The sequence below is a fragment of the Medicago sativa genome, chromosome 7, assembly GCF_051527215.1.
Source record: "Medicago sativa cultivar Bolivia chromosome 7, Bolivia_mono, whole genome shotgun sequence".
Classification (NCBI taxonomy): Eukaryota; Viridiplantae; Streptophyta; class Magnoliopsida; order Fabales; family Fabaceae; genus Medicago; species Medicago sativa.
The window spans coordinates 68,915,752-68,940,709 of record NC_140755.1 but is presented as its reverse complement, the minus strand read 5'-3'; the positions used below and the strand labels follow the sequence as shown (position 1 = coordinate 68,940,709).

At 35.6% G+C, this 24,958-nt stretch overlaps 1 long non-coding RNA gene across 8 annotated transcripts; it reads left to right on the top strand.

Annotated features, from left to right (window-relative positions):
• The first annotated feature begins 203 nt into the window (after nt 1-203).
• Nucleotides 204-24,737, top strand: LOC146908020 (uncharacterized). 8 transcript variants are annotated; one of them, XR_015018057.1, is made up of 6 exons: nt 204-352; nt 449-532; nt 19,159-19,386; nt 23,753-23,910; nt 24,010-24,107; nt 24,404-24,737. It is a non-coding gene; the product is annotated as an uncharacterized LOC146908020 (long non-coding RNA). The 8 variants fall into 8 exon arrangements; XR_015018056.1 differs by lacking the exon at nt 23,753-23,910; XR_015018060.1 differs by lacking the exons at nt 23,753-23,910; nt 24,010-24,107.
• The last annotated feature ends 221 nt before the right edge of the window (nt 24,738-24,958 follow it).

Sequence of the window (24,958 nt, the reverse complement as noted above, 5' to 3'; positions counted from 1 at the left end):
AATATTTGTTCTGTTCTGCTCTGTTCCTTTCCATTTCATTATGTTCCATTCCGCTCCACTCCATTATATTCCATCAATCCAAACAGAGCCTAAGTGTGATGATTTACGAAAAAGAAAACATTAATATACTTAAGAGACATTTAATAAATATTATAATATTAGAATGGCTTTTAAATCTCCATAAGGGCTAAAATATACTTATTTAAGGTATGGAAAGCATGTGTTTTATAAATTATTCAGTGATAAAACTATTTCTTATATGAAAACGGGGTGAATATGGTTGAAATTGTCAAGTATGTTTATGTTATTATTATCTTTCTTTCTCTAATTCTTGTTGCAGTCAATATTGAAGGTAAGCCGTTTTTATCAAATTTCCTTTTTTACTCTGTACACGATATTTTATCGTATTTTTGTTACATTATCTTATTATCTTTCTTCATTACAACAGCCTATATGAGTTGCTTTCACGATGAAGATTGTGTACATAAAAGGTGTACAGCTCCTCAAATACGAAAGTGTGTGGGTAAAATATGTAAGTGTAAACTAGTGATCACCCAAAAAGATTATGTGCTTACATGATTTTGTATTTTTACCATACCTAAAAGAGTACACAAACACCACCTAGAATATTCCATAAGTTTTCATCTTGTTATTGGGTTAGCACCCCAATTGTTTAACTTTTTTGTTTTTTTTTTAATTTAAAGAATGTGTAGTTATGCCGTTGTACTCTAAGCTGATGGTAAAAAAATAAAGGCTTAATATCATTTTTTGCCCCCTAACTTTTTCAAAGTTGAGATTTTGACCCCCTAATAAAAAAAACTACAAAACCGCGCCCCTAAGTTTTGCAACTGTAGCAGTTTTGGCTCCACAAGACCAAAAATAATATTATTTGATTGTCTTATTCTCTCTTGGTTTTTGAAATTTTTTCATGACATTCAATTTATTCATCTAATTTTTATATTTAAATATTATATATTTACATAATAATATTTAGTATTTCTCTCAAATTTTCTTTAACATTTAAGTTGAAAATTTGATTTTTAATACTTTTTTCTAAGCCTTTTATTTTATATATTATATCATAATTTTCCTACTTTTGTAATTTTTCTCACTTAACTTTATATTTTTCTTACATTAATTTTTTTTAATATAAATATAGGTTTTTTTTAGGGAATATAAATATAGGGGTTGTTATCTTCTAAAAGAAATGATAAATAAAAAGTGTATACAATTAATTGTTTATTGTCTTGTGTCGTCTTTGATATAGCAATTCATTTTATGTTGCACCCTGATTTTTAACAGCGACAGTATTTTTTTTTTTAATCAACTTCTAAAAAAGATTTAAAATTTTAGACATGATCATACTTTCATTAAGTTTGAGTAATTTTTTGTTTCAACTTCTCTTCTAAAATGATGATAAGATTGAATATGATTTTTGGAAAGGCGCAACTTCAAAGCACACAAAAAAAAAAATATATACCCAAAATAAATGAAGAAGTGATAACTTCAGAAAGATCCTTAGGATTCTACTGAACTTAAAAGACAACATTGGTTGGGTACTAGAGAACCCCCGGTGACACCAAATACAAAAGTGTTTGGTCACCAATCCAAATCATTTCTCTTCTATGGTTCAGTTTTTATCGCGAGTTCTATGTAACTTAATCTATTAATGTCTAAGTCGCTCAAACTAATCCATCACAATAGTAGAGGTCATAATATAAATACAACATATATATACAAAAAAAAAACATGGAGTAATTACACAATGCATGTTATAAAGATAAATGATGCATCGTGATGACATGTTATCTTATGTTATTGTTAGCGTATTTTTCAATCATTTTAAGTTAGTTTTAATCCAGAATGAAGGAGTATTGGAACAATTGCCTTTGGTTTTCGGGATATTTGTAATGTTTTCTAATCGAGTCATATAATTCTAGTTTTTTCCTAAACATAACAATTCTATGGTGTTTTAATTTAATTTAATTTAAGAAGAAATCATGCAAATCGGAAAAACAAAACATTTGAAGTCTTTTGAAGATCTTGGGAAGACCATGAATGAAGATTCAAGAGGCCTTAAAAGACGTCGCAAAGGGAGGAATTATGTTCCCAAGTCGCAAGACAACTTATGTTGTTGACTTAAGGAAAAAATACGATGTTGTTAATATGTAGGCCAATTGGGTGGGAGTAGTGGTTGTAGTGTTGAATGATGGCGAGTGTGTGTTAGTTATAAAATAATATATTTCAAATGATAAATCAAAATGATGAGTAATCAAGAGACTTAGTTCTTATCATGTTAAATTGGGATATGAGTATAAGGTTTAAAGGTTTTTTTTTTTTTTTTGATAATGCAAGAGCAAAATGACATCAAAAAGAGTGGCTCCCAACTAATTTGGTATCCTACTCAAATCTTTTGTCAAAATGCTCATAAATATTATTAAAAAAAGGAAAACAATACAAAAAAGCTGGGGGGGGGGGCATAAACCTGACCCAGCAAAACCACACAAGTGTGTAAGTCGACCCAAATGGGTGATACAAAAATTGAAAATAACACACAAGTGTATCAACCTCTAACTAAACCTAAAACTAATTAAAGGTCTGCGATCGGTGATTGAAAACTCAGTCAACACTGAAGCGGTTCATGTACCTCAACTCCCTGCAAGAATGGCAGCAAGCTAAACGACCCTTTAAATGGCGAATCTTAAGTTTGCGTATGAATCGTCTTCCAACACAGAAACCATTCACGATTCATCACCTCCCCAACCATTTACTATCAAAGAGACATAAAATTCTTCACGCCAATTCTGGCTATACAGTCTGGATTTAGTCACGCAACCAACCGACTTTGAAAACGTTGATGACCACGAACCCAACCTACTCCAATCAACCTTCGGCCCCAACACAAGAAACTGCAAATCTCAACATATTCAGATAAAATTAGATATCAAGGGTTGCAAAAGAACCACGTTTGACGACGTAAGTGAAGGTTTGAACTGAAGTAATAGAACTACCTTTGCATCAACCAGATCGACTCTGCAAATCCATAACCACGAAGGCCTACTAGCCACCGTCATTGAGAAGCCACAACTGCGTTTTTTTATTTTTTATTTTTAAAACAGACACTGTCGGATTTTAACATAACAACGGAGTGGCCGCAACCCACCACCACCGTGAGTAGAATCACATGTTTGGGTTGAGAAACCGCAGATCTAAAACGAACCAGAGTGGTCCACACGACAGAGCAGACAAGCTCGCTGGAGGCCCCTTGAAATAGTCCCAACAGGCGGTGCTAGAAACCCCACCTCGTGATAGCAACGAGACCGCAAACTACCACCACACCAGAGATCCCCAACCGACAACACGGCCTCCGGCAGATCTAGAAGGAGGTGGTGCGGGTGGCTACTACCAATCGTCGCACCACCCATTGTTTTGGCTACATCGGAATTGAAATAGAGGGGCGGCGCGAGGAAGAATTAAAGGAAGGCTTGTCTGTTGGAACAAAATGTGTTTAACAATGAACCTTAAAGAGTTTTGATGATAACAAGGTATTAAAAATTGTAAATTGGACTAGCTAATATTTGTTCAAGTGTACAGGACCATAGTTAAAATTTTACATCATATAAAGGTTCTGAAGAACAAATAGAGAGCTATGGACTAAAAGGAAGCTTGAAAGCATCTGAAAAGAAGTGCATCTGAAGTCATAAGTGCTACTGAAGAATGATGACGTCATCAGAAGCTGAAGATCATCAGAAGCTGAAAGTCATCAGAAATTGAAGGTTAACAGAAGCGGATAGTCTTCAGAAGCGAATAGTCATCAGAAGCAGATAGTTCAGAAGCGACTTCATCAGAAGCTGAAGCTCATCAGAAGCTGATTATCACCACAAGCTGAAGATTCAAAGATCAACACTTCAAAAGCTGTCTATTGGATTCGAAAACACTACAGAAGACTAGTGGATGGTTGCAACGGTCATTTTGGTGAAGATTTGAAGGCATTAGAACCTTATCTTCAAAAAGCGTTGACATTGTACTTTGTACGAACTGTACAACCACCTTCTCAACTACTCTGTTTTGTGTCCACGCTACAGGAAAACAGCTCCAGAATAACAGCTTGCCTGCAAAGATGTTCCTTCACAATGGGAATGGATTTCAAATTGGTTCTTCATAGGACAACAACCAAATCAGGCAAAAGATCATTGGTGAAAGATCAAGCTTCAACACCGAATCTTTGATGTGTTGGCAATTTCACAACGTCTCTTTCACACCTCTATATAAAGGAGTGAAGACTTAGAGATTTGGTAATGTTGAACGAAAGACTCACAACATTATTACAAGTGTCAAACCTCTGCTGAAATTGTTCTGCATTCACTTAGAATTTCTGTGTCTCAAAGTTTCATTTTAGAAATTCTTAAGTTATTGAGTCTGTATCTGATTTGTATTGTGAGCACCTCTGATTGTATATCAAGTGTTCAACCTTAAACAATTTTCTGTGTAATTTTGTTTAGTTAGAAGTCTCTTGCAGTTGTGCTTGAGCAGGGAAGTCTCTTGATTGTGTTCTTGAGCATAGGAAGACTCTTGCAAAGTGTGCTTAAGCAAAGGAAGTCTCTTGCAGGTGTGCTTGAGCAATTGTAATCAAATATTACTCTTAGTGAAATCTCCTTGGAAGTGCAAGGGTTACTGGAATACTTCCGGATTATGGAAGGAACCAGTATAATTGATTTGTGTCGTTCTTCTCTCTCTCTCTCTCTCTCTCTCTCTCTCTCTCTCTATTTTATTCCGCTGCGTGTAGATTCTGATTATCACTTCAGAAGCTGTTTCACTTAGCTTCTGATCAGTGTGTTCAGTTTTAGGAGAAACGAAGAATTTTTCAAAACACAATTCAACCCCCCCTTCTTGTGTTTTTCTCACCTTCAATTGGTATCTAGAGCCTTGGTTCTGTTGATAACACCTAATAGTGTAACAGTCCAAGATCAGAGAAAAACATGTCTGACGAATCTGTTTCTGGAAATGGATATGGCAACAACAACAAAAGTGTTGCATATGATTACAATGTTGACAAGAAATCTAGTGTTGGAAAGATTCCAAAGTTCAACGGAGATGCTGAAGAATTTTCTTGGTGGAAAACCAACTTCTATAGTTATATCATGAGCTTAGATGAAGAACTATGGGATATTCTAGAAGATGGTGTTAGTGGCTTAGACCTTGATGAAGAAGGAGCTGATGTGGATAGAAAGAAACATACTCCTGAGTTGAGGAAACTCTACAAGAAGCATCACATTATCAGAGGAGCTCTTGTCACTGCCATACCTAAAGCAGAGTACATGAAGATGAGTGACAAATCCACTGCTAAAGCTATGTTTGCTTCTCTCTGTTCTAACTGCGAAGGCAGCAAAAAGGGCAAAGAAACTAAAGCTCTCATGCTTGTACATCAGTACGAGTTATTCAAGATGAAGGATGATGAAACTATTGAGGAGATGTACTCAAGGTTTCAAACCTTAGTCTCTGGACTACAAATTCTAAAGAAGAGTTATGTTGCTTCTGACCATGTGAGCAAGATACTTAGAAGCTTGCCTGCAAGATGGAGACCAAAGGTGTCTGCCATTGAGGAAGCTAAAGATTTAAACACTTTAAGTGTCGAAGATCTTGTTAATTCTCTCAAAGTTCATGAGTTAAGTCTTAATGAACATGAGTCTACTAAGAAGAGTAAATCAATAGCTCTTCCTTCCAAAGGCAAGTCATCAAAAGCTCTCAAAGTGGTTGAATCTGAAGAGGAAGAACAATCAAGTTCAGATTCTGAACCAGATGCTGCTGAAATGGCCATGCTCTCCAACAGACTTCAGTATCTGTCCAAGAAGAACATAAAGTTTCTAGCAAGAAGGAGTAACTCCAGAAGCTCAAGGAAAGAAGATCAGAAGGGATGCTTCAACTGTAAGAAGCCTGGACACTTTATTGCTGAATATCCTGATCTTCAGAAGGAGAAGTCAAAGGACAAGTCAAAGAAGTCAACGTTCAAACCAAGCAAATTCAAGAAGCAGATCAAGCAGAGTTTGAAGGTGAGAAAAACACAAGAAGGGGGGTTGAATTGTGTTTTGAAAAATTCTTCGTTTCTTCTAAAAACTGAACACACTGATCAGAAGCTAGGTGAGACAGCTTCTGAAGTGATAATCAGAATCTAAATGCAGCGGAATAAAACAGAGAGAGAGAAGAAGAACGACACAAAGCAATTATACTGGTTCCTTCCACAATCCGGAAGTAGTCCAGTCCCCCTTGCACTTCCAAGGAGATTTCACTATGAGTAATATCTGATTACAAATGCTCAAGCACACAAGCAAGAGACTTCCTTTGCTCAAGCACACAAGCTAGAGACTTCCTTTGCTCAAGAACACAATCAAGAGACTTCCTGCTCAAGCACAACTGCAAGAGACTTCCTAACTAAACAAAATTACACAGAAAATTGTTTAAGGTTGAACACTTGATATACAATCAGAGGTGCTCACAATACAAATCAGATACAGACTCAATGAACTTAAGAATTTCTAAGATATGACTTTGAGACACAGAAATTCTAAGTGAATGCAGAACAATTTCAGCAGAGGTTTGGTACTTGTGAAAATCTTGTGAGTCTTTTGTTTAGCGTTCTTGCATTACCAAAACTCTAATTCTTCACTCCTTTATATAGATGTGTGAAAGAGACGTTGTGAAATTGCCAGCACACCAAAGAGTCGTTGTTGAAGCTTGATCTTTCACCAATGATCTTTTGCCTGATTTGGTTGTTGTCCTATGAAGAACAAATTTGAAATCCATTCCTTATCCAAAGGAACATCTATGCAGGCGAAGCTGTATTCTGGAGCTGTTTTCTTGTCTTGTAGCGTGGACACAAAACAGAGTAGTGGAGAACGTGGTTGTACAATTCGTACAAAGTACAATGTCAACGCTTTCGTCCAAATTGCAAGCACAAGCCTTCAAACACCTTTGAAATGACCGTTGCAAAATTCCACTAATCCTTTGTTTGCGTTTTCGAATCCAATAGACAGCTTTTGCATTGATAATTCTTCAAATCTTGAATCTTTTGTAAATTCAGTTGAGATTCAGCTTCTGGTGAAATAGCTTCTGATGAGGCAGCTTCTGATGATGCAGCTTCTGATGATATGATTTCTGCAGCTTCTGGTGACGCAGCTTCTGATGATGTGGCTTCTGTACCTCTTGTCTTCAGAAGCACTATTCTTCAGGAGCAGCTTACTTCAGGAGCGCTATTTCTTCAGGAGCAGCTTGACTTCAGGAGCGCTTTGCCTTCAGAATCATCTAAGCTTCATTTCCTTTGCTCTTTATTTGCTCATTCAGAACCAATGATGATGTAACTTTATAATTATGGTCCTGTACACTTGAACAAATATTAGCTAGTCCAATTTACAATTTTTAATACCTTGTTATCATCAAAACTTTTTAAGGTTCATTGTTAAGCACATTTTGTTCCAACAGAGTTTAATGGCAACCTGGGATGATTTGGGAAGTGAATCAGGATCTGATAAAGAGGAAGATGATGAAGATGCAAAGGTAGCAGTTAGGTTAGTTGCCACAGCAACTTCAGAAGCTGGATCAGAATTAGATTCTGAAGATGAAAATGAGGTATATTCTAAGATTCCCAGAAATGAACTTGTTGAGTCACTTAAAGAACTTCTTACACATTTTGAAGTAAGAACCAATGAGTTGAAGGATTTAAAAGAAAAATATGCTGATTTGGTAAAACAACAAAAATCAACTCTATTGGATCTGAAAGCTTCTGAACAAGGACTTAGGGGCTTTGACTTCATGTGTAAAACTTATGAAGATCAGTTCAGGTTCTTATGTCAGAAGCTACAAGAAAAGTGTAATGAAAAACCTTTAAGCAACCATGAAATTGCTCTTGAAGATTTTATCATATCTGGCATTGACAGAAGCAGAGTGGCTTCTAAGATTTATAGCATTTACAAGAACAATGGCAAAGGAATTGGTTTTCCAGAAGTTAAACGTGAGAAAACCAATCTCAAATCTTGTTGTGAATGCATCAAGGAAGGTCTGAAAACCTTCTTTGTACCTGAAGGTGCTGAGTTGGAAACTGTTGTTCAATCAGAACCTGAAGCTTCTGGCTCTAAGGCTAAGATTACTTCAAAGCCAAAGAACTCTAAGCCAAAGGCTATGATTAAATCTGAATCCAAAACTTCAAAGATCAGGATCCTGAAAAGATCAGAACATGTTCCTCAGAGTCTGGTGAAACCAAAATCTGAGGTTCTGAAGTCTAAGTTTCAGAAGAAGACAGTTACTGCTTCTGAAGTACCAAAACCTAAGGTGATGGTTAATCAAAAGCAATCCAACTCACAGCACAAGGTACAGGAAGTGAAGAGTAAAACCTCAAGTACTAACCTTTCAGGACCCATAGGACAATGGGTACCTAAATCTGAAAATGTCAATGATGCAAGTATGTCTAAGAGCAACACCAAAGCAAAAATCATGGTACCTAGACAGCGGTTGCTCAAGACACATGACAGGAGAAAATTCCAGCTTCCTCAGTCTAACCATGAAGGAAGGAGGAAGTGTGAAATTTGGAGGCAACCAAACTGGCAAGATCATAGGTACATGAACTATTGGTAATTCCTCTACCTTAATTAATAATGTATGGTTGGTAGATGGTCTTGAACATAACCTTTTGAGCATTAGTCAATTTTGTGATAATGATTATGATGTGCTTTTTGAGAAAACCAACTGTACTGTAATCAACAAGGAAGACAAATCCATTGTGTTCAAGGGAAAGAGAGTTGATAATGTCTACAAAATCAATTTTTCTGAACTGGCTGATCAGAAGGTGATTTTCCTTCTATCAGTGAATGATAAGAAATGGATGTGGCACAGAAGGTTGGGACATGCTAACTGGAGATTAATCTCTAAACTTAGTAAGTTACAACTTGTCAAAGGGCTACCAGACATTGACTATCATTCAGATGCACTCTGTGGTGCATGTCAGAGAGGAAAAATTGTGAAATTATCTTTTAAAACCAAAGGCATTGTTTCAACCTCCAGACCCTTAAAACTACTCCATATTGATTTATTTGGACCAGTTAGTACTGCATCCTTATATGGAAGTAGATATGGATTAGTCATTGTTGATGATTACAACAGATGGACTTGGGTGAAATTCATAAAGAGTAAAGATGTTGCTTGTGATGTATTCAGTAGTTTCTGCATTCAAATTTAATCTGAAAAAGAATCAAAGATTTTGAAAGTCAGAAGTGATCATGGTGGAGAATTTGAAAATGAGCCATTTGAAGCTTTTTGTGAAAAACATGGAATTGTCCATGAATTCTCTTCTCCTAGAACTCCACAACAAAATGGGGTTGTAGAGAGAAAGAATAGAACTTTACAAGAAATGGCCAGAACCATGATCCATGAAAACAATTTACCAAAACATTTTTGGGCAGAAGCAGTGAATACAGCATGTTATGTCCAGAACATGATCTATATTAGACTATTTTGGAGAAAAAAGCATATGAACTCTTTAAAGGAAGGAAACCCAATATCTCTTACTTTCATCAATTTGGATGTACATGTTACATTCTGAATAACAAGCTCTACCTAAAGAAATTTGATGCCAAGGCCCAAAGAGGAATCTTCCTAGGTTACTCTGAAAGGTCAAAGGCATACATAGTGTATAATTCAGAGACACTCTGTGTTGAAGAATCTATGCACGTTAAATTTGATGACAAAGAGCTTGAAGATAAAACTTCAAAGCAAGGTGAAAGTTTTGCAGAGATACAGGTTCCTGATGCTACTCTAGAACCTGATCAGATAGCTGAATCTGAAGAAAGTCCAGAAGCTGAACCCACATCAGAAGCGCAAGATGAAGCAGATTCTGATGAAGCACAAGATGGCTCACATCAAGCAGATCCTCCCAGAAACACATTCAAGCACAAGTCTTCACATCATGAGGAATTAATCATTGGAAACAAAGATAGTCCAAGAAGAACAAGATCATACTTCAGAAAAGAAGAATCAATGATTGGACTGATCTCAATGATTGAACCTACAACAGTTGATGAAGCACTTTCAGATGATGGATGGATCTTAGCTATGCAAGAAGAGCTGAATCAATTTCAAAGAAATGATGTGTGGGATCTGGTACCCAAACCTCAGCACAAGAACATTATTGGAACAAAATGGGTATTCAGAAACAAGTTGAATGAGCAAGGAGAAGTAACAAGAAACAAAGAAAGACTTGTTGCACAAGGATATAGTCAACAAGAAGGCATTGACTACACTGAAACATTTGCTCCAGTTGCAAGATTGGAAGCAATCAGGTTACTTCTGTCTTATGAAGTTAATCATGGCATAATATTATATCAGATAGATGTCAAGAGTGCTTTTCTTAATGGTGTCATTGAAGAAGAAGTTTATGTTAAGCAACCTCATGGATTTGAGGATATCAAATATCCTGACCATGTTTTTAAACTGAAGAAATCACTATATGGCTTGAAACAAGCTCCCAGAGCTTGGTATGATAGGCTAAGTAATTTCTTAATCAAAAATGATTTTAAAAGAGGACAGGTTGATACAACACTCTTCAGAAGGACCCTTGGGAAAGATATTCTTGTTGTGCAAATATATGTTGATGATATAATATTTGGTTCTACGAATGCATCTCTTTGCAAGGAATTCTCTAAGTTAATGCATGATGAATTTGAAATGAGTATGATTGGAGAGCTGAAGTTCTTCCTGGGCATTCAAATTAACCAATGCAAAGATGGAGTCTATGTTCATCAATCAAAGTATACAAAGGAGCTTCTGAAGAAGTTCAAGCTTGAAGATTGTAAAGTGATGAACACTCCAATGCACCCTACGTGCACCTTGAGCAAAGAAGATGAAGGAGCTAAAGTAGATCAGAAGCTGTACAGAGGTATGATTGGTTCTTTGTTATACCTCACTACATCCAGGCCAGATATTTTGTTCAGTGTATGCTTGTGTGCAAGATTCCAACCAGATCCTAGAGAATCTCATATGACTGCTGTCAAGAGAATCTTCAGGTATTTGAAAGGAACATCTAATCTTGGACTCCTTTATAGGAAATCCTTAGATTATAAGCTAATTGGATTCTGTGATGCTGATTATGCTGGTGATAGGATTGAAAGAAAGTCAACCAGTGGCAATTGTCAATTTCTGGGTGATAATCTTATATCCTGGGCTAGCAAAAGACAAACAAATATTGCTATGTCTACAGCAGAAGCAGAATACATTTCAGCTGCAAGTTGTTGTACACAACTACTTTGGATGAAACATCAGTTGGAAGACTATCAGATAATTGCTAACAGTATTCCCATTTATTGTGATAATACTGCTGCTATTTGTTTGTCTAAAAATCCAATTTTGCATTCAAGAGTTAAGCACATTGAAATCAAGCACCATTTTATCAGAGATTATGTTCAAAAAGGAATTTTAGATATACGATTCATTGATACTGAAAATCAATGGGCTGATATATTTACTAAGCCTTTAACTGTTGAAAGGTTTGATTTTATAAAGAAAAATTTGAACATGCACTTTGTGTCTGATTAAATGTTTGCTTGCTCCTGAATAGGATTTTAGGTTCTGAAGTTAGTTCAGAAGCAGTAGTCCATCAGAAGCTCTTTTTTAAGGTTCTGAGGAAAACTCGCTTCTGATGATGACGTCAGCAACTGAAGTCCAGAAGCTGGATTTTATGCTTCTGAATAGTAGAGTTAGTGGAAACGTTGGGAGTTACTTTTTATGGTAACTTCTGGCCCACTAACTTGGTAGTTACTCTTAACGTGTCTGACGTGGGCTGTCTGAATTGGTGTATAACTAAAAGGGCAATGATGATTTAATAGCTTTGAAAAGTACTTTCACGCGCCCCCAATTTGTCATTAATGTTATGTCTGTTTGTCTCTTTTGAATTGCAATCGTTTTTACTCTTACACTTTGTCAATTCACACACTACTCACTCACAACAAACACATTTGCTTTCAAACCTCTTGCGAAGTAAGCGCATCCTCTCAACCCTAGAACCCTAAAATCATCATCTTTTTCAAATTTTCTTCAATCATCAATGGCATCATCAAGTTCAAGAGTTTCAGAATCTACAGCACGAAAGGTTCCTGAATATGACTACAGAGGAAGAAGTATGAAATTGGAAGAGTGGGAACTACAGGTTCAAATAGAAAATCCGGTGGATTTTGAATCACTCGCTTTCCATGAGTGTTGGATCAGAAGCTACTATGAAGTGAAAGAACTTATGCATTACTTCAAGATGTTGAATGGACCGTCATACGAAGCATTGGTTAGACACTTCTGGGTGAGAGCTAAGGTGTATGACAAAGCTGCGTCTATAGCTGAAGAAAGTCAAATGGTTTTGATTTATCCAGAACTGGAAGGGAAAACCAGAGAAGAAATGGGACTTGAGCCATTTACCGGTGTTGAAATCAGGTCAAGTATTTGTGGTATTCCAGTGAGCATTGCAGAATGGCAGATAGAAGCTGTACTCCGTAGAGAAGCTTCTGGGAAATACTCTGGAATTGATCTTTCAAGCACTGCTGAAGAACGCATCTGTAAAGAGAAAGTGAATTTGGCTCTGTACAACTCCACGCAGGCAGGAAAGTATTCTGAGCTAAGCATGGATAAGAAGCTGCTTCTGAAGATTCAGAATGAAAACTTGCTTCCATGTGGTGGGAATGATAAACCCAATTTGGCACAGAAAGTCTTTCTCCAGCACTTCATTAAGAAGGAAAAGTGAACGTGCCAAAATACATGTTCAAGTACTTGATAGAGTGTCTGAAACAGAGTCAACTGCAAAATAGACCCTGGGTTCCTTATGGAAGGCTCTTATCAGAAATATTCTATCAAGGAGGAGTTTTGGACAGATTAAGCAGAGTTGAAGCCTTCACAGATAAGATACTTGACACTAAGACTGGGAAGTTCATCAATGCTCATACATTCAAAAATATGAAGCTAATCAGTGAGGTCACCAAGCTTGAAACTGATTTGAATGAATCCAATGCAAAGTCTGATCTCATGAAAGACTTTCCTCGTATCTGCAAGAAGGATCCTCTTGATGTGCAGATGTACTACATCAAGGAGCACTTTGAGGCAACCAATGAAAGAATCAGGTTGGAAGATGTACCTGAGGAGATGTATGGTGGTGCACTGCCACAAGCCAGAGGTAGAAAATCAAAGAGGAAGATGACTGCAGAAGAGTATCTGGAGGTTGAAAAGTCTGTTAAGAAAGCAAAAGTTGCTTCTGACAAGCTCAAGATTGGTGGTTCCTCAGTACCATCAATTGAAGAAGCTATTGAAGACATGGATTCAAGGTTGATCCTGGATGTTGGTATTGCTCTTGATCAACCTGCAATACCAAAGAAGAAGAGGAAGCCAGCAGTAAGGAGGACCAAGGACTTTCCTCATGTTACTGAGAAAGCAGAAGCTGTTACTACTGCTTCTGAAGCTATTGGAAAAGCTTTAGAGATTGCTTCTGATCTTCAAGAGATGGTCATGACAGAGGCTTCATAACTTCTTAACATACCTGGTACTACTGAAGATGATCAGAAGAGGACAGCTGAACAGTCAGAACCGGTAATACATGGGATATCCAGTGACTCTCCTTTAACTTCCTTAGAAACCCCATTATCATCATCTTCTGATTCTGATGATGATATACCCATAGGACTTCTTTTTCGAAAAACAGTAAAAAGCCATCCAACATCAACCAAGACCAACACAAAACCTTCTCAGTCAAGCACTTATGAGCTAGTGGGTCATATTATCAATGAAAAGTTAGCTGAAATAGCTGTAAGGAGAGACCAAGTCATTGATAGTATACTTTGCCATCATTCCCAACCTCTCAACGTTCAACCTCTCAACATGATCATACCAGAAAATGTTGAACTTAACTCAGAGAAAGCCTCTGAAACAACCCCAGAAACAGTTGCTTCTGAAAAAGTTGTTTTAGAAAGCCCCCAACAACAAACACCAGAACCACACAAACCCTTCTCACATCCACAACCACAATCACAATTAGTTGACATTGACCCCCAACCCAACATTCAAACTCAACAAACTTAACCACAACAACCACCAACCAACACTGAACCTGAAACTGAACCTCAATCTAATCCACAACCAGAGCATACTGAACCACAACCTGAACCACAACCAGAAGAATCCTCTCCCCAATACATTCCCATGGACATTGATCCTGACCAACCATCATCCTCAACCCAAGCTGAACATCTTACCATTCCAGAACCTAACCTTGTTCAAGACATTTCCCCTAGTGCTTCTGACCAATCCTCAGACCTAGAAATTCTTGAACAACCACCCTTGAACATACTGGAATCTGAGTACATTGACATTGAGCTACTCAAGATCCTCTCTGATGTACATCATCTGGTTAATCATAGATGGGAAATTGATTTGTCATCAGCTTATGAAGAGTAATGGGAATCCCTGCAGAAAAGAGCTACTGATCTGATAGCATCTGTAAGTAGGAAATGCATCAGAATCAAGGCTGCTACTGTAAGGAAATTTTTGAATGATATGGAGTTAGCCAAGAGAAGTTCAAGGCTGCTTCTTTCAAACAAGCCATTCTACTCAGAAGCTGACTATATGACAAGAGAAGCTAGAATGTTCAAGCTTCTGAGGCAGCAGATGGCACATCAACAGCAAGAAGCTAAGGCAAGGGAATTGGCTCTTCTCCAGAGGCAACAACTTCTTGAAGAACAGTTGAAGAAGCAAGCAGAAGAAATGGAGAAGATGATGAAACAACTGCAAACCAAACCTTAGTTGCACACCTTAGTGTTTATTTTTGTTTGTTGTTTGTTTTAATCTTTTTCTATTTCTTGCTTCTGAATACCTCTTGTCTTACGTTTCTTACTGCTTCTGAATTCTTAATGGTTCTGACTAACAATGCCTGAATATTTTTGTTTACATTCATTGCTCTGATTTAGTGATTTATTTTTGCTTTGATTATATTATTGATAAGACTATAGGTTCTGATCATATTTATACTCTCTTCTTGTTTGAGTTTTTCTCAAATCCTTTTGTCCTTTATGTTTATTTGTTATTTTTGATAATGACAAAAGGGGGAGTATATGTGATAGTATTTAAAGGCTCTGAGCCCCATTAATGATATTTGAAAATTATTTTGAAAAACTTCTATCATTTTTACCTTAAAGGTATAAGCTATGAACGAAAGAATGAGTATCAAATTTCAAATAAAATTAATTGAACCATTCTTCTCTTCTATAAGTTAATTCTTTCAATTTTTAAAGCTCTGATATTTTTATTGTGCGCTAAATGAATTTAATTAAGGCCAAATACCTCCTTGGGTCCTTTAAGTTTCACGTTTGTAACAGATAGGTCCTTTAAGTTTCAAAGGTTACATATAGGTCCTTTAAGTTTCTAAGGTTTCAGATAGGTCTTTAACGGAGGTTGATAGGAAGGACCTATCTGAAACAAACTCGAAACTTAAAGGACCTATCTGAAACCTTAGAAACTTATAGGACCTATCTGTAACCTTTGAAACTTAAAGGACCTATATGTTACAAACGTGAAACTTAAAGGACCCAGGGAGGTATTTGGCCTTTAATTAACCTGGATAGAACTTAGGGGGAGCTTACAAACCTCACCTTAAAGACTATCAGACTCAGGGGGAGTTTGAGCTTACAAACCTCAGATTCTGAGCTTACAAACCTCAGAACCCCAAAGTCAACTTGTTAATTAGATTAACAACAATTGATCAATTTTAAATACTATTGTTTGTCATCATCAAAGAGGGGGAGATTGTTGGAACAAAATGTGTTTAACAATGAACCTTAAAGAGTTTTGATGATAACAAGGTATTAAAAATTGTAAATTGGACTAGCTAATATTTGTTCAAGTGTACAGGACCATAGTTAAAATTTTACATCATATAAAGGTTCTGAAGAACAAATAGAGAGCTATGGACTAAAAGGAAGCTTGAAAGCATCTGAAAAGAAGTGCATCTGAAGTCATAAGTGCTACTGAAGAATGATGACGTCATCAGAACCTGAAGATCATCAGAAGCTGAAAGTCATCAGAAGCTGAAAGTCGTCAGAAGCTGAAGGTCATCAGAAGTTGAAGGTCAACAGAAGCGGATAGCCTTCAGAAGTGAATAGTCATCAGAAACAGATAGTTCAGAAGCGACTTTATCAGAAGCTGAAGCTCATCAGAAGCTGATTATCACCACAAGCTGAAGATTTAAAGATCAACACTTCAAAAGCTGTTTATTGGATTCGAAAACACTACAGAAGACTAGTCGATGGTTGCAACGGTCATTTTGGTGAAGATTTGAAGGCATTAGAACCTTATCTTCAAAAAGCGTTGACATTGTACTTTGTACGAACTGTACAACCACCTTCTCCATTACTCTGTTTTGTGTCCACGCTACAGGACAAGAAAACAGCTCCAGAATAACAGCTTGCCTGCAAAGATGTTCCTTCACAATGGGAATGGATTTCAAATTGGTTCTTCATAGGACAACAACCAAATCAGGCAAAAGATCATTGGTGAAAGATCAAGCTTCAACAACGACTCTTTGATGTGCTGGCAATTTCACAACGTCTGTTTCACACCTCTATATAAAGGAGTGAAGACTTAGAGATTTGGTAATGCTGAACGAAAGACTCACAACATTATTACAAGTGCCAAACCTCTACTGAAATTGTTCTGCATTCACTTAGAATTTCTGTGTCTCAAAGTTTCATTTTAGAAATTCTTAAGTTATTGAGTCTGTATCTGATTTGTATTGTGAGCACCTCTGATTGTATATCAAGTGTTCAACCTTAAACAATTTTCTGTGTAATTTTGTTTAGTTAGAAGTCTCTTGCAGTTGTGCTTGAGCAGGGAAGTCTCTTGATTGTGTTCTTGAGCATAGGAAGACTCTTGCAAAGTGTGCTTGAGCAAAGGAAGTCTCTTGCAGGTGTGCTTGAGCAATTGTAATCAGATATTACTCTTAGTGAAATCTCCTTGGAAGTGCAAGGGGGACTGGACTACTTCCGGATTGTGGAAGGAACCGGTATAAACCGGTATAATTGCTTTGTGTCGTTCTTCTCCTCTCTCTCTGTTTTATTCTGCTGCGTGTAGATTCTGATTATCACTTCAGAAGCTGTTTCACTTAGCTTTTGATCAGTGTGTTCAGTTTTAGGAGAAACGAAGAATTTTTCAAAACACAATTCAACCCCCCGCCCCTCTTCTTGTGTTTTTCTCACCTTCATTGTCTTCTCTGAGAGGAAGAAGGAGGCGCGATTTTGGTTTTCTGTATTCAGAAAAATCATGTTTAAAGGTATTTTAGTGAACTTAAATTAGTAAATCAAATCAGTTAGTTGAGGATTAACTGTGGAGTGTACTTGGATAATAGTAGGGTTAAATGTAATAGGATGAAGACCATAAGAGATTAACTTCCAATGTTAGTTATGATAGGATGAGTGTCCAAACTTGATATGTTTTGAAATAATATGTTTTAGATAATAAATTGAATTGATGTGAAATTAAATGATGGGCAAAGATGAATTATTTGACGAAGCGTAATGAAGAATTATTTGACGATGTGTAATGATGAATTATTTGATGAAGTGTAATGATGAATTATTTGACGATGTGTAATGTTGGGTTATTTGATGACGTGTAATGATGAGTTTTTAATTATGTATATTGATAAGTTATGATGTGACATTCATTCATTGTCATGTCTATTTGAAGATGCGTATTTAAAAATAGGTTGGATAAAATCAGTAACATACCTCTTATATCAAAAATTGGTGAGTAGGATTGGTACCACATGCATGTTTGGTCGAGTTTAGGAGCATTGCATACATAAATGTATTTTGTTGATGAGTTTGAATTCATAAATGATAATTGTCATGTTTATATTTTGAGTGACCAATTGTGATTATTAAACGATGATGATTGATTGAGGTTTATTAAATAATGGTGATTGAATTGTGATTATTAAATGATGATGATTGAATGGTGATTATTAAATGATGATAATTAATTGTGTATCATGTTTTCTATCTACTCATGATGTTTATGCACCCATATTATTTTGAATGTATGCTCACTCCCCTTCTTTTGTTAGATGTTTGTACCCTTATGTGGTACAAATACTTAGGACGAAGATTCTTAGAAGTTGTGAGTCTTAGAGGATGGTGTGGAGTCGTTCTCGTAAACTTTTATTGTCGTTGGGAATCGTTTTGTATCAATGCTTTGATTTTGTAACACTAGAGATTGGTTTAATTGTTAGGATGATGTGGCTCTGTTTTGAACTTATTTCTGCTGCACTATTTATAATTAAATTGAAGTAATTTTGAACGATGAAAATGTGTGACACCCTCATATGTTTAAATATTAATTATATTTTTAATTTAAAAAATATTAGTTGGGTTAGGGTGTTACATAGTTGGTATCATAGTAGGTCGGTCCAGTCAGACCAAGTTATAACTTTATTAATTCCCTTGTATGCAACAGGTATAGAAGTACCCTCGATACTCGATTTTGTTATAGTAAGGGTCAAGACCATAGCAAACCTTTCGTTATAGAAGGTTACTGGTGGGAATGAGCAAAATGGGGGAGACGTGGGGAGATTCGAGTGTCGTGGCACTGTGCAAAAACCCAACTTTGGCTTGTTTTAAGTATGGGAATACGGGGCACCGTGCAAACAAATGCAGAAGTAAGGATGTGGTTTATTACAACTGTGGAGAATCTGGTCACATCAGTACTAAGTGTCAGAAACTGAATAAGGCGTAGTCGGATGGAAAGTGATGTTTGCTGATGATTATCATTAGACTAAGAAACCACTATATTATTAATTCTTTTAATTGCATGCTTTCAATCTTATTGCCAATTTTTTTTATTGTTACATTGTTATGGCCAATTTGAATTCTATGACTCTAAGATTTCAAACTCAATACATATGAACGAAATAAAAAGGAAATAAAAGTAGAATACGTTTAGATTTGTACCAAAATAATCATATGGTTAGGTAATGTAATTTTATACTTATCCTCTTTCATTTGCATTGCTCAATTTATTCTCTTATATAGATATGATGTTATTTCTTAAATCTTTCAAGTGTTTGTTCCTAATATTTTTCTCTATGACTCTAAGAATTCCAACTCAATACACATGAAGGCTACAAAGGAAATAAATAGGAAATCAAAGAAGAATGCATTTAGATTTATACCAAAATAATATCATGGCCAGGTAACATAATTTTCTACTTCATCTGAATTGAATTGGGTGATGACAACTTATATTAGTCTTAACATAAATTGTTGCATGTGAATTTTGCAAAAATGGTATGGCAAGAAAAAAACAACCATGCGGAATAAAATGGTATGTTATTTTGAAGTTTTTCCTTGAGTCTTTATTTTTATTGTTTATTGGATGACTGAGAATATATTAACGTTTTTTTATGTTCCTAATTTTAATTATATGAAATAAGTAATTAAACAATTGTAGTTTTTTATTTTTGGAATTTTAGGTGTGAATCGCATATTCTATCATAAAAAAGAAAGATGTCGAACCACATTTGATTATAAGTTAAGTTATTGAATCACAAAACCAGTCATATGCATAGTTCAAATGATCTAAGAGAATGAAAAATAAAAATTGACAAAGCTATCCTAATAACTTTTTTTCTTTAAGGGAAACTGGTCCTTAATTAACTTTGATCTCGATGGTACAATATATTTGGACTTCACATAAAAAGTTTAATATTTTTGGAATTTCCCACGGTATATTATTGTAAACATTTTTTTTAAGCAAAGTAGAAATTAAATTAAATTAAAATTAAGTACAATACTGGGGGACGTGAACCTGACCCAGATAACCACAAATACAAACCCTGACGGGTTATACAACAAATCAGTACATAAGTGGTAAATAAAAGCAACTCTAAACAACACGACTGTGGACAGTCCAGCGAACCCACGTGTGGATACGAAACCGAACTGCAAAAAAACGTAGAGTGAGAGTTTAGAGTATCTAGGTAGGCATATGAATAGTCTGCCAACACATAAACGATCCAAGGTCCAACAGCTCCCTAAAAATCAACAGCAAGCCAAAGCGCCCTTTCAAGCCAAATCAATCCCATTGGAGTCCATATCAATAAACTAACGACGAAACTCAGTCCACCTATGACACAACCGCGACAGATTAAATAGCCCTGAAGGTACGATTAACGACTACCCTCGCCAACACGGAGCATCTACGTACCAAAATCTTTCGAGTAACATCCGGCGAATCAAATCCACACAGATGCAACAAAATTTTTTGAAACCAGACCCTAAATCTAGAAAATCCAGATTTAAGATTAACAACAAATCAATATCCAGATCAAAACTCCACCAACTATATCTTCCTGTAAACAAAACACTGATTCAAACAGAGGAACATAAAAAATAGGCTAACACAAAAAAAGCCCGGAGCAACATCAGAACTGTCACAACGACGTCGGCGATCGACCCAAGAACATCCATCCAGCTACTGCGAACTCAGAAGAAGAACAATCGACCACTGGCACAACAATCAGACAGAACTGGGCCCTCCACGAAAACAGCCTGAGCTTCCGCCGAAAAGTCAGGCACAGAGGTGGTGCAGATGGAAGGTCGATCATCGCACCACCGAGAAATTGAAGGCTACATGGTGATAGAAGAGTTTTAATCTGAGGGAAAGGTAAGGCGGTTTGGGAAAACTTGTTCGCAGGAGAGAGAGGAGAGCGTTTTCGCATGAGAGAAAGAAAAAAAACTTATCTTAGGAAAAGCAACGAGAAGATAGATTATTACATGTAGTTGGCATATCTTGATAGATTATTCTTTCATTCACCCATGCATATTTGCATACAATTTTTGGGTTATTGTATATTTTCACACATACATAAATGATGTCCACCCGTCCCAAATGTGAGTATATTTAGTATATCTTACATGTGAAACTTTATGCTATTTCTAGGGAGACATGGAAATTCTCCTCAATGTGAATTGCACTGACACCATCATATATATGATTTTTTATTACCTTTTTTTTTACAGTAAAACAAAGCTTCATCATTCCATAAAATATACTCCCTCCGTCCCACATTAACTGAGTCATTTGCTCATTTCACAAATATTAAGATAAATGTATAAATGAAGGAGAGAGAAAAATGATTTTAATTGTTTTTGTTAAGTATTGGTGCATTCTCACTATCATAAATGCAAAGTGGAATATATTGAATTGGGGGTGATCAAAGTAGTATTAATTAAAGTTATATTTGGAAGAAAAAAATAATTAATGTTGTATGGAAAAGTGAAATGAGTCAATTTTTTGGGGAAAATATTTTTTTACAAAAAAAGAAAAGTGAAATGAGTCAATTTTTTGGGGACAATATTTTTTTTTGCAAATGATTCACTTATTGTAGGAAGGACAGAGTAAAACATTACAAAGGGATAATGTTAACATTGATGGGGGAATTCCCTAACAATTTCAAAGAGTAAATACTATAGAGGTAGTCTACTAAATTGTGATGTAAATTACACATAAAATTTGCAGAGAAATGTGAGGACTTAAACCAACTATCATATCCAAATAACCAATGCCTCAACAATGTCCATCGATTGATATTGACAAAGAAAATGCGAGAATCCACAGTCTTTATTTCTATTCAGCTACAAATCATTTTTCAACTTCATCACGCGCATTTCGACTATAATTGGTCTCGATCTTGTTCACTATGTCACACCGGATAAGAAGCAGTTGTTAAAAGGCAAACAAAGTGAAGTCAGGAGCAGCCTCATAAAGAACTGCACACCTTATGTGATTCCAAACATCAAAACTCAGCTGACATACACACTTAATACAAACTAAACTTGAATACAAGATCCAAAACAAAATACAACACACGTAAAACACCTAGTTACCTACAAACACAAACATTAAAACATAAATTAAACAACACAAAATAGATCAAACAACAAATCACCCATGGAGACTTTGGTGGTGGGCGACATAAATCTGGATCTAGCGGCACAATAGACTTCATGGTAGCGGAGGAAATGGGTGGAGGCTTTGGTGGCGGCCGATCAGACAAGAACATATCTATTGTTGTTAAGGTCATGTGCGTGTTGGTGGTAGTTGGCGTGGTGGTGGGTTTCTCACAGTGGAGGTAGGAAGAGATGGAGGAGGGGTAAACGGGAAAAACATACCTCCATAACGGAGGAGAATAGGACCTCCATGGAGGAGGAGACGAGCTTCCATAAAGGAGGGAGGAGAGACCTCCATGACGGAGGGAGGGGAGATCTTCATGGCGGAGGGGTTGGGACTCCAGAGATCTACTTGGGAAAGGAATACCCTAATACGTGAAGGTGAGAAAAATACAAGAAGGGGGGTTGAATTGTGTTAGTTTTTTCTTCTTTTTAAACTACTAGAACGCTGACCCGTGCGCCGCACGGGTTTTTTAGAGTTGAATGTTATAACAATTTTAACCATGGATATTGTATCTTTATTTGTTTTGGTAGAGAAGAGCGCAGAACCCAATTTGTTTCTTGATATTTTATTTTTATTAACATATTAAATGGTCATGTAAGTTTGAAGCAAAAATTGTTTTTACATTGTGTAATTACATTAGATAATAAAAAAAAAATTAGTTACAAATTTGTCTTGTATTAACATTATGTATGCAATGAGATTATATAAAAAGAGAAATGATATTTGAACAATTTTAACAACTTTTATGACAACTTTCTTTCTCATACTCACAATATGTTTTTGAGAAATGATATTTGTACAATCATTTTGGTACAATTTTTGTACAACTTTCTCTTTCATACTCACATTATGTTTTTATTCTCTCTTCCTTTTTCTCTCTCTATTATTTTTTACCAATGAGAAGAGAGAACAACAAAGTTGTCTCAAAGGTTGTACCAAAATGATTGTTAAAATATCACTGCTCTATGTTTTTAATCTATCTCTCTATTGCTTTGGTTTTTATGTCAATACATCATTTTCTTTATAAAATTTTGGTTGTTTCAAAAGTTGTCCTATATATGATGTTAAAATAACACAACTCATATAAAAAATAGTGATATGGATCCTTAGTACATAAATCTTCTAATAAATGTTGCTTGTTGACATTATTATATATATTTTTACGATGTATTTTTCCTCTTTTTACAATTATCAAACATGTTTCATTGCAAAGATTCTAATGATTGATCAATATTTCTCAATGACGTTATTGAGACTGTAACTTACCAATTTGAATGACATTTATCTCAATATTAACCTTCAATGACATTTGAATCTTACCAATTTTTTTTTGAAGGAACCAATTTTTTTATTTTAGTTTTAAGGGATCTAAAAACATAATTATACTTGTTTAAAAACACCTTAAAAAATTGTAATATTTTATATCTAACCAAAGCTTCCATTTTAGTTCCATCGGAATCTAAAATTGATTTTATACAATCCTTATCCTTATTATCTAATCCTAACCTACAATGTAAACAAATATGCAAAACCCTAATTCTTTAGTTTGAGCGGGAAATCTTGCAAACCTACTCATTTAATGCGATTTTCAAAATTCAAATTCCTCTTAACTTATGCCTAGGCGCTTAATGCATCTGTTGATGCTAATTAAATGAATATTTCCCATTACGAGGCACTTAACTAGGTTTTTTAAGCAATTTACACAACTCTTCATGTTCCATTTGTTACAATTGAGGTGCGTGTTTCCAAGGCAAATAAAGAGCAACGAGCTCTGTCATTACCTCCTATAAAAGAAACGCATCTCTTCACCATGCCTTCATTATTTTTCCGTTTTGGGTTAAAAGATGGCTCACAATAACCTGCTTTCAATGCTCTCCTACCATTGCTTGATTGGTATTAATCCATTTATAGCTTTATATCATTTGTTAACGTTTTATTTTCGTATGTAATCATTGTCTAATTTTTCTTATTTGTTTAATGTTTTCTTTAAAGCTCCTCTCGATCCAAATCCTCAGACTGAGATGGACAGGATGATCAATGAATTGCGGCTGCAATATAGAATTTACCTGATAGAGTTGGATGTTGAATACGTAAGTTTCCTATTTGCTATTATGTTGTTTACTGTTTTATTATTTTATACATCGTTTCCTATTATGGACTCTGTTCTTTTTTCTATGTTGTTTCCTATTGTGGATTGTGTTCTTATATTAAGAGATAAAACTATAAAGAGATTTGGATTATGTTCTTCTAATTATACTAAGATTATACGTGAGTTTCCTGTTTGTTGTTATGCTGTTTATATCTCTTCTTTGTAGCTCTAATTATATTAAGATTATACGTGAGAGGAACAATCAAGGAATTTACTTGACGAAAGGATTGGGTGCAGGTCTATATCTCTTCTTTGTGCCCTTCCAGCTTCCACAACATGGGTCTCAATTGGGGGAATTAATTCCTCACGAATTTTCTGAAAAAGATTTAAGGGATTTTGTCAATTTGTGGGAGAAGTTGCTGAGCTAAGATATATAAGTTCTGCTATACCTTTTTCCTTTTATCATTACTTTCTTAATTGAACAACTTTTGTATAAGTAAGGACCAATGACAAAAGCAAGACAATATGTCATGAACGACCAATTTAGTGTCCCTGTGTTGATGCAAAGGGCTGTCTAATGTAAGTTTAACTACCAATGACATATTTAGTCAATATTTTGTGGATTATTTGACATTGTTTTTTCTATATGAATTGTGAACTGATATTGAATAACTTTCGACATTGCTAATTGATTTTTCTAGAAAGGTTGTTACTGATTTTCTTCAATAGTCACAATTTGCTATCAATTCTATTTTGAACATTCCCTCCTCTACTATATTGTGTTTGGTATCTTCTTGCTGGTTTAGTATTCCATCATGCACGCTCTTAGAAATATTCATGACAAGCATTTGT